Raw genomic sequence first — 15,040 nt, 5'->3', positions numbered from 1 at the left:
TAAGTCCCTACCTATCAATAATTACTTAATGTAAACGGATTAAATTTTCCAATCAAAAGGTGCAGAGTGGCTGCACAAATAAAAAACAAGACCCAACTGTGTGACGCATGTAAGAGACAAACTTCAGCTTTAGGTACACACAGTCTCAAAATGAAGGGACAGAAGGGATAGTCCACACAAATGGAAACCAAAAGAGAGCACAAGTAGCTGTATTTATTTCAGAGAAGACAGACTTTATCCCAAAAGTTGAAAAAAGAGACAAAGATTATTACTATATAATGACAAAGGGGTCAATTCACCAAGAGGACAGAGCAACGATATGTGTGTTTGTGTGTGTATGTACATCTAACAATGGAGCAACTACATATCTTAAGCACATACAAAGGGAGAAAGACAACAGTGCAATAACAGTAGGGGACTTTGGCGCCCCACTTAAATGGATAGATCACCAAGACAGAAAACCAGTATATAGAACATCCCACCCCCAAAGCAGCAGAATACACATTCCCAAGCATACACAAAACATACTCCAACTCAGATCATACATGCAGTCAACAAAACAAATCTTATTCAGCAAATTTAAAAACCTGAAATCATACCAAGTACCTTTTTCTGACCTAGATGGTATGGAACTAGAAATCATTAATAGGAGGAAAACTGGAAAATTCAAAAATGTGTGAAAATTAAACAACACATCCCTGAGCAACCAATGGATTAAAGGAGGAATCAAAAAGAAAATTTTAAAAATCTTGAAACAAATGAAAAAGAAAACACAACATACCAAAATGCATGGGATGCAACAAATGCAGTTTTAAGAGGGAAGTTTATAGCTCTAAATGCCTATATTAAGAAAAAGAAAGATCTCAAATAAATCACCTAAACTTACACCTCAGGAAACTAGAAAGAGAAGATCAAACTAAGCCCAAAGTTAGCAGAAGGGAAGCAATAACAATGATGAGAGCAGTAATAAGTAAAATTGAGACCAGAAAAATAACAGAAAAATCAACAAAACTAAGAGCTGGTTTTTGATAAAATAAACAAAATTCAAAATCAAGAGGTAAGTGTTGATAAGAATGTGGAAAAGGGAACCCTTGTGTATTTTGGGTAGTAACGTAAATCGGCAGAGCACTATGGAAAACAGTGTTGAGATTCCTCAAAATATTAAAAATAAAACTGCCATATGATTCAGCAATCCCACTTCTGGGTATACTTCCAAAGGAAATGAAATCACTGTGTCAAGAGATACCCATACTCCCCATGTTCATTACAGCATTATTCACAATACTGGGGACATGGAAATAACCGAAATAGATGAATGGATAAAAAACGGATATATAGGGCTTCCCTGGTGGCGCAGTGGTTTAGAGTCCGCCTGCCGATGCAGGGGACACGGGTTCGTGTCCCGGTCTGGGAAGATCCCACATGCCACGGAGCAGCTGGGCCCGTGAGCCATGGCCGCTGAGCCTGCGCGTCCAGAGCCAGGGCTCCGCAACGGGAGAGGCCACAACCGTGAGAGGCCCGCATACCGCCAAAAAAAACCCGGATATATACACATACACTAGAATATTATTCAGTCATTAAAAAAAAATGAAGGAAATTCTATTTGGGACATCAACGGACCTTGAGAGCACTATTTGTTGAAATGAGTTAGAGAAAAACATTTACTGTATGATATCACTTATATGTGGAACCTATAAAGCCAAACTCATAGAAACAGAGAATGGTGTTTGCCAGGGGCTGGGGATTGGGGAAATGAGAAGATACTGGCCAAGAGGTACAAATTTCCAATTATAAGATGAATAAATTCTGGGGATCTAACGTACAGCATAGTGACTACAGTCAATACTGTGTTATATACTTTAAAGTTGCTAAAAGAGTAGATCTTAAATGTTCTCACCACACGCCCACACAAATGGTAATTATGTGAGGTGACAGAGGTATTAACTAACCCTACTGTAGCAATCATTCGAAATACACGTGTTCCAAATCATCACGTTGTACATCTTTTTTTTATTTTGGAGTATAGTTAACAATGTTGTGCTAGTTTCAGGAGTACAGCAAAGTGATTCAGTTATACATATACATGTAACTATCCTTTTTCAAATTCTTTTCCCATTTAGGTTATTACAGAATATTAAGCAGAGTTCCCTGTGCTATACAGTAAGTCCTTGTTGGTTATCTATTTTAAATAAAGCAGTGTGTACCTGTCAATCCCAAACTCCCAATCTATTCTATACCTCCCCCCGCCACCCTTCTCCCCAGTAACCATTCTCTAACTCTGAGAGTCCGTTTTATAGATAAGTTCATTTGTATCACTTTTTTTTTTTAGATTCCACATATAAGTGATATCATATGGTATTTGGCTTTCTCTGTCTGACTTACTTCACTTAATATGATAATCTCCAGGTCCATCCATGTTGCTACAAATGGCATCACGTTGTACATCTTAAACTTGCATGTTATACATCGATTATACCTCAAGAAATCTGAGGGGAAAAAAAGACCTTATAAAAGAAACATTAATACAAAATAAATCCCAAATAAAAATACTTGTAAAAGTTGAAGTACTATAAATATTTAGAAGTTATCATTCTAAAAATGAAATTTTTTAATCATGTGCTGTTCAATAGTCTTTCATAACAAATATTCCAGATGCAGAAAAATTTCATTCATTTGTGTTGACATTGGTCAAATTCAGAGTGTATCAAAAAGCATCCCTCAAGTTGAGTGTTAGGGTACACATTGCTTCATATAAACTATTTTTTTTTTTTTTTTACAACAAACTATTTTGTCTGCTTACTCTGGTTTTGGTTTTGCTTTGAAATATTGCTTTTACTATTTCAGCTTTTAGATTAAGTTCTCATTTCATATTGGAGTATTCCACAAAAACTTTCAAACCTTCTTTTCAATTCCTCTGTTATTTCCAAAAAAAAAAAAAAAAACCCACAGTCTATCAGTGAATATGCTGAACTTGAAAACACCAACAAACATTATTGGGTAATATTTATATATACAACATTGAGATCTCATAGCAAGGTTAACAGTACTACGCAGAACATTATATTGTAACTGCCAGTTTACAGATTTATTTTGCTCCCAAATTTGTTATTTCTTGGGACACCACTCATAGGATTTATAATGCATATAAACTTATTTTACTTGTAAGAATACCTGTTAGCAGCAGGTAGAGCATGAAAACATATTTATAAGATGGCAACAACTATGAGTAAGACCAACTGATTAAACCATGATGCTTTTCTCCCAGATGTTTCTGTCTCAGTTCCTAGACCTTTACTTTCTACTCAGTGTCAGCATGCCCCTTTCTTGCTTTCCACTTGATGCCAGTGGAACTCTCAGAACCAATGGTATCCAATAATATGTTAAGCTTTAATTCTTGGGAAATTTTTAAATCCTTTTTTATTTTCCTGACTTTTTAAATGACTTTCCTCAGGATTTGAGATTCGAATAAACATAAAATTTCCTGAGAAATTCTAGGAATGCCTTCCCGTAAGGAAATGCTACTCTATCCAGAGATCATTGCTTTGAGCCTCAGCATCTGTCCCAAGGTGAACAGCATCCATTGGGAGTTACTAATCAGCAATATTCACCCAGTCTTCCTAATTTTATCTCCCTCGTATCCCAATTTCCAGGAATACCTGGCACTGCCCAGTTCTTGAGCTTCTTGAGGATTTACAGGGTAAATATAATTAGTTTCAGTTTTTCCTTCTGCCAATTTACGGGTCATGATTCTTGGGGGTCGAGATAAATTTCCATTCACTCTTGCTTGGGCTTTTCAGTTTTTCAAATTGTATTGTTCTTATCTCCTTTCCTAACGTTCTGTCCTTTGGATCTTTACTAGTTTTAGTGGGGTTTCAATAGGGAGCAAGATCAGAAGTCAATCTACCATCTGAATCCAACAGGAATCTTCATTTTTAACAAGTATCTTAAGTGACTGTGTTGCAGATAGTCTCAAAACACACTTTCAAACACTAAACTAGAAGACAGTCAGTAGAAAGTGCCCAGAAGAGTGAAAACACTGAGAAATACTTGAAGAAGCTGAGAAGGTTTATCAAGGGGAATATGCTGGGAGCTACAACAGCTACTTCAACAGCTAAAGAGCTAATGGCGGAAGAGAAGTTAGGCTTGTTCTCTATGCCTCCAAGGAAAGCTAGAACCAGTGTGGGAAAACTGCAAACCAGAGATCTGGTACAAGATAGGGAAGGACTTCTTAACAGACAAAACTATCCCAAAAAGGAATGAACTGCCCTGGGAAGCAAGAAACTCAAGAACAGGCTGCACAACTATCACTTATTCGGGATGCCACCAATAGCATCTAAGCCCCAGATGGTGGTGTGGTCCAACTGGTTGCTGAGGCAAGACTCACACACGTGAAAAACAAAGAATGCATAATTAAACGCTAGAAGGATGAAATTACAAAAATAGAGTCATTTTAGACACACTGAGTGAAAGCTCTCAAATACAAAGGATTAGTCACACTTGGAATATAACAGGTAATGGCTGCCTGGTCCTAAATTTCCTTTTCTTAGTCAGAATGTAAATTTTTTTTTCCACACAGAATCTGAACTGAGATGTGCATTTATCCCTAGATTTATGTTGAGGTGTTGAAAAGTGACAAAGCGATGAGTTCTTGATTGCTATGAAAATGTCCCCATGAGCCACAAACTTTAATTACTAAGCCATCATTTCTTTACCTAAAATGCATGTTGGCTTAAAAACAGGTCTCCCTGTTCTATTCTCCTCCCCTCCTCCAATCAAGGAATAAAGAGAGGACGGAGCACAGTGAACAAGGGAACTGGCATGATGTGAGGCTGTAGCAGTAAGCAGAGAGGCCAGATCAGGGGGTGGGGCTGGAAGGGAGGACTGTTGTGGATCAAGTTAAATATTTCAGGTTTATTCTAAGTATAAAGGCAAACCATAGAAGAGTTTCAAGCAGGAGTTTGACGTGATCAGATTTTATATTTTTTAGAATATCTTTTGTGTGAAAAATAAAGTATTAACACATTTGGGCATACCAATTAGAAAGCAATATCCAGGTGAGAGAGAAAGGTTGTGTGGACTAGGATGACAGAGGTAGAGATGAAGTAACCAGGTTTGAGAAATTCTACCTGAGAGGTAGAAATAAGAGAATGCTGAGAGGTCTTAAAGACGATCCCAAGTACCCTGCATGAGCATCTGGATAAATGGTGGACCCAGTGCCCAGGGAAGTATATACTGTCAGATGTAAACTGATGGAAGTGTAAGGAGAAAGGGAATCCCTTTTCGAGTGGATTAGGTTTGAAAACCTGTGAGTCACCTAAGTGTGAATGTCTCACAAGCTCCACTTCATGATTTCTCACTGAGTATCTCCATTAAAGCTTCAAACTCAGGATGCTGGCAATCAAAATCTGTTTCTTCTGCATCTGCTCCATCTGCTGATTAATCAATGCCACCAGCTGTGAGGGATGTTACAGATGGGGTTCCTACCTGTGACAGAGAAGGCTGAAATATAAAACACCTGAGGTCTCACTGATACGACTGATTCTGTGACTCACAGATTCATCCATAACACTGGAGTTATTCTTGCCACAAAGGTTAACCTCAAAGTTAACTCCTACCTCTGCAAACATTTAAAACTATTTGAAAACAAATATGAAAGAATTAAAGGATGATTTTATCCACAGACTGCTTTGCTAGAAATAAGACAGACTTTGGAACTGATCCAAAGAAAACAGATTCCAGAGTTAAATGTTAATTCTTAATTAACTGTCCTGTTTTCCTGAAGTAAAAACTTAATTATTGATATTTTCCTGCAGACGATCTTTACATCCTATTATAGCACAACACTGCCACCTTCTGGAAGGAATCACGAGGAAAATGTTTTTATTCCTAATCAAGTTTGTGAGAAAGTCTGCAAGTTTCTGAAAGAAAATGAAAAGGAATTATGTTTATTTTATCCTTTTTAGCCCCATCACATTTGGATAAAAATCACTGGTAAAGAGAAAAAAAAAGGGACACAACCTTACTGTTTCCCTAAATAAAAAGCACAAAATGACATTTACTTTTTTGGTTTTGCTTACCTGGGTGAGGGAAAGGTGATGGTGAAGAGATAGCACACGGTAGTTTTTGAGGTGAGGTATACCTTGGTTATAGTTGCCGTTACACAAATCTATACATGTATTAAAATTTACAGAACTAAGGGGCTTCCTGGTGGCACAGTGGTTAAGAATCCATCTGCCAACGCAGGGGACACAGGTTCAAGCCCTGATCCAGGAAGATCCCACATGCGGCCAAGCAACTAAGCCCGTGAGCCACAACTACTGAGCCTGTGCTCTACAGCCCACGAGCCACAACTACTGAGCCCACGTGCCACAACTACTGAAGCCCACGCGCCTAGAGCCCGTGCTCTGCAACAAGAGAAGCCACCGCAATGAGAAGCCTGTGCACCACAACGAAGAGTAGCCCCCGCTCGCCGCAACTAAAAGCCTGCGTGCAGCCGCGAAGACCCAACACAGGCAAAACTAAAGTAAAATAAATTTATTAAAAAAATAAAAATTCACAGAACTAAACCAAAAGGTGAAACAGTCAATTTTACTATATGATAATTTTTAAAAGACAGATGCAGACTAAGAGAATAAAAATAGTGCCATATGTTTATAGAAAGGAGAAAAAATCATAAAGTTAAAATGCAAAAGTATTCACATAAAATTCAGCAGTTTTGCCATTTATAGACCAAAGGCCTGTGGCCCAAATAAAATTTGAAAGGTCCTAATCTAACATAAGCATGTTGAAATATTTAAATATGGACCTGGAAGTGTTTCTAAAGGCTACTGACATACACTAGAAGTAAATCACTTTGTCCCTAGTATCGAAAAGTCTAATGAAAGGTAACAATCTATTACCAAAAACTAGGAATTAATATTCACCTTTGTCTGGTAACCTCAAAAAAAAAGTCTTACAAAGGCATTTTTATGGGATTGTGTTTTGTCTTACTCAAAGAGCTGAGGCATAAACAGGCCAAGGCGGGTACTCAGCATCTATGTAGCTTGGTATTTGCTGGATGCTAGGGAAATCACATACAAATCCAAGTTATATTCAAGTTCCAAGAGTCTGGAGCATCCAAATGCATTTGGGGACCTTTCTAGTGCATCTGTAGATGCCAAATGCCATAAGGTGCCAAGAGCCCACAAGATGGATGATCAGGTGAGAGCCCAGATGACAAATGGACCCAAACTGAGAGCAAAAGTCACATTAACATATTTGTTCCTTCCATCTCTCCTGATAATACGCTTGCTGTTTATCATGGGGTGTGGGCTGTAACAGTGATGAGGAAATACTAAACAGGAGTTTATGAAAGATGTTGCAAATGAGGGGAAGGGGAAGAGGGAGGGTCTGGCAGGCATGAGATCTTAGTTTTCTAAGATCTGGTTGAGTTATACTGCTGTCTATCTACACTTCCCCATTTATCTCAGGGAGGCCAGTTACTGAGAGGGATCCCCGTACCCAAAACAACTTACACTTCCAACATCAGGGGAATCGTTGAAAAAATGCTTGTACAGTAGCAACAGAATAATAGTGGCCATTTCCCATCCTTCACTAGTTAATGACATGGATACCTTTGCACCGGCGGAGGTGAACTTGCTTGTCAGAAACAGCAGTATTCACATCATACCTGAGTAACTGCCAGAGTATCCAACTAAAGCAGCAGAAGGGTGACAGAACAATCCAGAACTTTGCAACAAGTATGTGAACTCACCTCCATCTTACCATCTGCCATGATGAGTAATTTGCCCAAAAAGACTGAATACACAGAGTTAACAAAACAAAAAAAAAACAGGAGCTTAGATCATAAAGAAGTTCAGGATTTGGGAACCTATCCAGATAAACCTGTTATTTAATCTGAATTCTAGTACATAATTTTAAAACTCCAAGATCTCCAAGTCCTAAGACAAAAACCCCTACATCCCTTCAACTGGGAGATGGCTCTTTGAATTTATAGTTTTAGAAAGGTAAATGTGGTAATTAATACTTGCCTAAATTACACATTTTATTTAAATCTCATATTTTATGTGAATGACAAAAAACACTGAAGCATATGAATGTTCCTCAAAATATTAAACAGAGAATTACCCTATGACCCAGCAATTCCACTTACGGTACACACTCAAAAGAGCTCAAAGAGATAATTGTACCAATGTTCACAGAAGCACTAGTCATACTAGCCAAAAGATGTAAACAACCCAAATGTCTATGAACTAATGAATGGATAAACAAAATATGATATATGCATACAATGGAATATTATTTACCCTTAAAAAGGAAGAAAATTCTGCAATATGCTACAATATGGATGAACCTTAAAGACATTATACAAAATGAAATAAATCAGACACAAAAGGACAAATATTTTATGATTCCAGAGGCAAAAGGTAGAATGGTGGTTACAAGGGGCTGGAGAGAGGGGGGAACGGGGAGTTATTATTTAACAGGTATACAGGGTTTCGGTTTAGGAAAATGAAAGTTCTGGAGAGGATGGTGGTGACAGTTGCACAACAACGTGAATGTACTTAATGTCAATGAATTGTACACTTAAAATGGTTAGAATGCTAAGTTTCATGTTCTGTACATTTTACCACAATTTAAAAAAAAACAAACACTAGAGCAAGAAACACAGAGTCCTCCTAACAAATCAGGCCATAGGGAAACAATGAAGCCCTAGATATTGCATGTGAAATAGAAATGAAAATTTTCTAAGGAGCTACAGTATATAGCTCTCCTCGGTTACTCAAAATGTTCAGAGACCCTAAAAATACCTGAATTACTACTACCTTTAAACCAATGAAATGAGAAAAACAAACACTAAAATAACGTTAACAGGATTTTATCAAACTACTGTTCCCAGCATGCCCCAATCAATACAGAACCAGCAGTTACATTCAAGCTCTGCACACATAAAATCTTCAAATAAACTTCTGCTGGCATGTAATAAGTACCTACTATTTGATGACCAACTGTACAATACAGCTCTCACAAATCTAATGCAGTAGACTAAACATGACGAGGAGAATAAGGAAATAACTTCCAGGAGTCCGTTTGAAATAGAAAATTAAATGAACCAATAAAGCTGAAGCAGATTTTAGCATATTTTTCAAGGCAGAGAGAGAGGGAGGCACAAGTGTCCGAAACAGTGAATGCTCTATAGGCACACCTTGGAGATACTGTGGGTTCGGCTCCAGAACACAACAACAAAGCGAATATTGCAATAAAGGGAGTCACACAAATTTTTTGGTTTCCCAGTGCGTATAAAAGTTATGTTTACGGCTTCCCTGGTGGCGCAGTGGTTGAGAGTCCGCCTGCCGATGCAGGGGACGCGGGTTCGTGCCCTGGTCCGGGAAGATCCCACATGCCGCGGAGCACCTAGGCCCGTGAGCCATGGCCGCTGAACCTGCGCGTCCGGAGCCTGTGCTCTGCAAAGGGAGAGGCCACAACAGTGAGAGGCCCGCGTACCGCAAAAAAAAAAAAAAAAAAGTTATGTTTATACTATACTGCAGTCTATTAAGTGTGCAATAGCATCGTATCTTAAAAACAGCCAATGTACATAACTTTAAAATACTTAAAATGCTAACCACCATGTGAGCTTTCAGACGGTTGTAATCCGTGCTGGTGGAGGGTGTTGCCTTGGTGTTGGTGGCTGCTGACTGATCAGGGTGGTGGATGCTGAAGGCTGGGGTGGCCGTGGCCATTTCTTAAAACAAGACAACAATGAAGTCCGCCGCATCGATTCACTCTTCCGTTCCCAAATGATCTCTACAGCAGGCAATGCTGTTCGACAGCATTTTACCCACAGGAGAACTTCTTTCGAAACTGGAGTCAATCCTCTCAAACCCTGCCACTGATTTATCAACTAAGTCTATGTAATATTCTAAATCTTTTGTTATCATTTCAACAATCTTCACAGCATCTTCACCAGGAGTGGATTCCATCTCAAGAAACCACTTTCTTTGCTCATCCATAAGAAGCAACTCCTCATCCACTAAAGTTTTATTCTGAGATCACAGCAGTTCACTCACATCTTTAGGCTCCACTTCTAATTCTAGCTCTCTTGCTCTTTACACCACATCTGTAGTTATATCCTCCACTGAAGTCTTGAACCCCTCAAGGTTATCCATGAGGTTTGGAATCAACTTCTTCCAAATTCCTGTTAATATTTTTACCTCTTCCTATAAATCATCAATGTTCTTAATGGCAAGTAAAATGGTGAATCCTTTCCAGAAGGTTTTCAATTGACTTCACCCAGGTCCATCAGAGGAATCACTATCTCTGGCAGCTCTACCCTTACAAAATGTATTTCTTAAATAGTAAGACTTGAGAGTCGAAATTACCCCTTGATCCATATGCTGCAGAACAGTTAACAGGCATGACAACCACATTAATCTCATTGTACATCTCCATCAGAGCTCTTGGGTGGCCAGGTGCATTGTCAATGAGCCGCAGTACTTTGAAAGGACTCTTTTATTCTGAGCAGTAGGTCTCAACAGTGGGCTTAAAACAGCCAGTAAAGCATATTGTAAACAGATGTGATGTCATCCAGGCTTTGTTGTTCCACTTAAAGAGCACAGGCAGAGTAGATTTAGCATAATTCTTAAGGGCCCTAGGATTTTCGGAATGGTAAATGAGCACTGGCTTTAACCGAAAGTCACCAGCTGCATTAGCCCCTAACAGAGTCAGCCTGTCCTTTGAGGCCAAGCATTGATTTCTAACTATAAAAGTCCTGGATGGCATCTTCTTCCAACATAAGGCTGTTTCATCTACATTGAAAATCCACTGTTTAGTGTAGCTACCTTCATTAATTACCTTAGCTAGATTTTGTGGATAACTTGCTACAGCTTCTACATCAGCACTTGTTGCTTCACCTTGCACTTTTGTTATGGAGACGGCTTCTTTCCTTAAACCTCATGAACCAACCTCTGCTGGCTTCAAACTTTTCTGCAGCTTCCTCACCTCTCTCAGCCTTCACAGAATTGAGGAGAGTTAGGGCCTTGCTCTGAATTTAGGCTTTGGTTTAAGAGAGTGCTGTGGTTGGCTAGATCTTCTATCCAGACCACTAAAACTTTCTCCATATCAGCAATAAGGCTGTTTCGCTTTCTCATCATTTGTGTGTTCACTGGAGTAGCACTTTTTATCTCCTTCAAGAACTTCTCCTTTGCATTCACAACTTGGCTAACTGTTTTGTGCAAGAAGCCTCGCTTTCAGCCTATCTAGGCTTTTGACACGCCTTCCTCACCAGCTTGTCATTTCTAGCTTTTGACTTAAAGTGAGAGAAGTGCAACACTTGTTTTCACTTGAACACTTAAAGGCCAATGCAGGGTTATTAGCCTAATTTCAATATTGTTGTGTCTCAGGGAATAGGGAAGCCCAAGGAGAGGGAGAAACGGGGTAACGGTCAATTGGTGGAGCAGTCACAACACACATAACATTTCTCATTTAAGTTCACTGTCTTATATGGGCACGGTTCACAGCACCCCAAAACAATTACAATGGTAACATCAAGGATCACTGATGACAGATCACCATAACAAATAATAATGAAAAAGTGTGAAATGTTGTGAGAATGACCACAATGTGACACAGAAACACCAAGTGAGCAAACGCTGTTGGAAAAATGGCACCAAGACTTGCTCGATGCACGTTTGCCAGGGACCTTCCATTTGTAAAAAGCACAGTAACTGCGAAGCACAACAGAATGAAGCACAATAAAATAAGGCCTGCCTGTAAAGTTAAATACAGTACCATGGACTCAGACGTCACACTAGCCAGGGAACTACTGTGTCGGTTTCTGTAACTCCCATCATTTAAGAATAGGATATCCCAAACTACATCAGTACCCCAGAAGCCTTTTAAAGGAAAAGACGGACAGTCTTTGACTATACAAAAACGTAAAGCTTTAGCATAATAAAAGATACAAAAACAAAGTTTACAAGCAAATAGACTGAAAATATCTGCCCCATATCTAACAGTCAATAGGTTAATATCTCTACACAAAGAACTCGTACAAATCAATACGGAAAAGACAAAACTCAGTAGGGAATGGGAAAATTATATAAACTGTTTCCACTTGCTGCATTTTTCAAATCTTAAAATGCTGCTCACAGGTTCTTCCCATCAGTTTTCCTGGGCCCAGTATTTCACACATAGTAATTCACTCTAAATTACTCCGCAGATCTATAACATGGTCTCTAGGAAGAGTAAAAATTAACCTCATGTGTTTTCCATTTACAGGAACTACAGCATAATCCACATAACTGTCATATATCTGATAAGGGACTTGGACCTAGAATATATAAAGAACTCTTACAACTCAATGATAAAAAGCAAACAGCCAAATTTTTAAATGGGCAAAGAATATGCATAGACATTTCTCCAAAGAAGATATACAAATGGCCAATAGCACATGAAAAGATGCTTAACTGTCATTAGGCATCAGGGAACTACAAATCAAAACCACAATGAGATACCACTTCACACCCACTAGGATGGCTAGAATTTAAGAAAAAAAAAAAAAAGAAAGCAGATAATGACAATTGTTGGCAAGGATGGGAAGAAATTAGAACCTTCATACACCGCTTACAGGAATATAAGATGGTGCAGCTGCTTTAAAAAAGTCTGGCATTTCCGCAAAATGTTAAACGTAGAATTACCATACAACCCAGCAATTCTACTCTTAGGTATATACCCAAGAGAAATGAAATCATGACGTTCACACAAAAACTTGTACATGAATGTTCACAGTAACATTATTTGTAAGAGCCATAACAACCCAAATGTCCATCAACTGACCAATGGATAAATAAATCGTGGTATAGCCATACAATGAAATATTATCTAGCAATAAAAAGGAATGAAGTGCTGATACATGCTACAACATGGATGAACATGAATGTTAAGTGAAAGACAATCAAAAAACGTCACATACTTTATGATTTCATTTATATGAATTGTCTAGAATAGCTGAATATATATTCAGTAGATGAATAGTTCCTTAGGTCTACGAGTGGGGTGGGGTAAGGAGGAAATCAGGAGAGCCTGCTAATGGGTACAGGGCTTCTTTTGGAAGTGATGAAAATGTTTTTAAATTGATTGGGGTGTTGGTTGCACAACTTTGTGAGTGCACTAAAAATTTATGTGTATTTTATAATTCTATGGTATGTGAACTATATCTTAGTCAAGCTGTTATTTTTCAAAAGGACTACAGATTGGGTTGGGGTTTTTTTCCACATTATATCCCCAGCTCCTAAAACAGTGCCTGCAATATCAGGAATTCAATAAATCTTGACTGAATGGAAAAAATAAATTACCAAATGTGGGTAAACCATTATAAAACCTTGTCATAGCCAAAGAGATGAAACTACTGCAGGTTGGCATGACAAGGGACAAACAGTGTGTGTGCTTCCATGAAAGGAGATGAGACTGAAAAACAGCAGAATCAAGACCTTGAAGGGTCTCGAAGCCAGCCTAAGGAATTTGTATTATCCTGAAACAACGGGAAGGCCGGTAAGATTTTAAGCAGAGGATTAACACGGTCAGATCTGTGTTTTAAATGTGTAAAGCCTAGGTAGAGAATTGCTACTGCTATCCAAAGGTGAAGTAGAGAAACACCCCTCAGGTGAGAGTAAGGAGGAATTAGGGGAAGAGACCAGGAGAAGCAAAGTATATTTGTGGATTTTTAAAATTACACACAGCTACCGAGCGCTCGTGCTCTCTCCCCCCTCCCTCTCTCTCTCTCTCTCTCTCACACACACACACACAGGCACAGACTATCACACACACTTACACAAACACCTGAAAATCACTTACGCTGAAAATCACTTCTATCGTCAGCCCCTGTATGGAGCTCAAATGTGACGAGACAAACACTATTAAGACCACCGAGCCAGAAAATTCCTTTCTACAATCATCTGGGCAAGGTCCTCCTCAGATTGTTGTAACTTGGGACCACCGACAAAATGCCCCGTTCCACCTCTTCGACAGGACCCCACCTCTTCACAAATGTGCTCCTGGGAACGCTCAGCAAGGACCACAGGGCTAGGCCACCGTTAGCTACAAAGGGGAGCGGAGGAGGGGAACCTTGTAGCATCCCGAGGCGCTAAGCCCACCACGGGCCCCCAGGCGCCAACCACGCTGTTGCGGGAGGTGGCGATCCGGCGACGACAGCAAGGTGGCCCCTGACGGGCTCCCCCTGCAGCAGCCCACCCGGCGTGCAAACGCGGCCTTCAGGACTACGGGAACAAAAGCTTCTGGGGTGAGAGGGACCCGACTCTATCTCCCGCGGGGACGCTAACCTGTCCTCCGAAGTACCACGCCGCGGCAAGCGTGACGACTCCTTCCGGGCGTGGGGCGTGGGGAGTGGGTGGGGTAAAAGCCGGCGGGTGGCCACACTCCTCGAGGAGCAGTCGAGACTTCCGGCGTAGCCTCCTCGCGCGGCTAGAGAGTCGGGACGCGAGTGTAGCTGGAGGAGTGCGGATCCCCCCAGTTCCGGGTCCCGCGCTGAAATTAACTTAGCTGCCAGGCTTCTCGGAAACTCGTACGCCAGCCGGGAGGAGGTTTGTCTCCTCAAATCTCCGTTTTTTGTTTTCTGCGCCCCGTTAGCCTGCAACATAAATTCAGTCCAGCAGCGGTTGCCGAGGAAATTTAAACCGCTGTTTCGTGTTGTCCCTCGCAGGGATCTGGTGCTTTGGTTCACCTCCAAGTATGCAAAACTCCGGGCCATATGACCCCGGCTCTGGCATTAAAGTTCATCTTGCCCTATTCGGCTGAGAAATTTGGCAATACTCATTTTTTTATTCATTAAATATTTATTAAATTATTACTGTGCTCCAGGTAATGCATTGCTGAGAAAAAAAAACTAATGTTCTCTGTTCGCATGGAGTTTACTAGTAAAATGGATTAATTAGTAGTATTTACCTAATAGATTTGTCCTGAGGATGTAAAGCGCTCAGAATAGTCTGGCACTTTGTAAGTGCTCAATAAATGCTAGTTATTATTG

At 39.9% G+C, this 15,040-nt stretch overlaps 1 protein-coding gene across 2 annotated transcripts in view; it reads right to left on the bottom strand.

Moving 5' to 3' along the window:
• COA1 (cytochrome c oxidase assembly factor 1) overlaps positions 1–14,433 on the bottom strand; it is a 97,698-nt gene extending 83,265 nt beyond the window's left edge. Inside the window, exon 1 of one of the 2 annotated variants that reach the window (XM_060020197.1) lies at positions 14,337–14,433. The gene's annotated coding sequence lies outside the window, so the exon portion shown is untranslated. The remainder of the gene's footprint in view (positions 1–14,336) is intronic. The other variant, XM_060020195.1, reaches the window with a different exon arrangement.
• Between the last annotated feature and the right edge of the window lie 607 nt (positions 14,434–15,040).

Source organism: Delphinus delphis, chromosome 9, assembly GCF_949987515.2.
Source record: "Delphinus delphis chromosome 9, mDelDel1.2, whole genome shotgun sequence".
Classification (NCBI taxonomy): Eukaryota; Metazoa; Chordata; class Mammalia; order Artiodactyla; family Delphinidae; genus Delphinus; species Delphinus delphis.
This window is presented reverse-complemented; position numbering and strand designations above follow the sequence as displayed.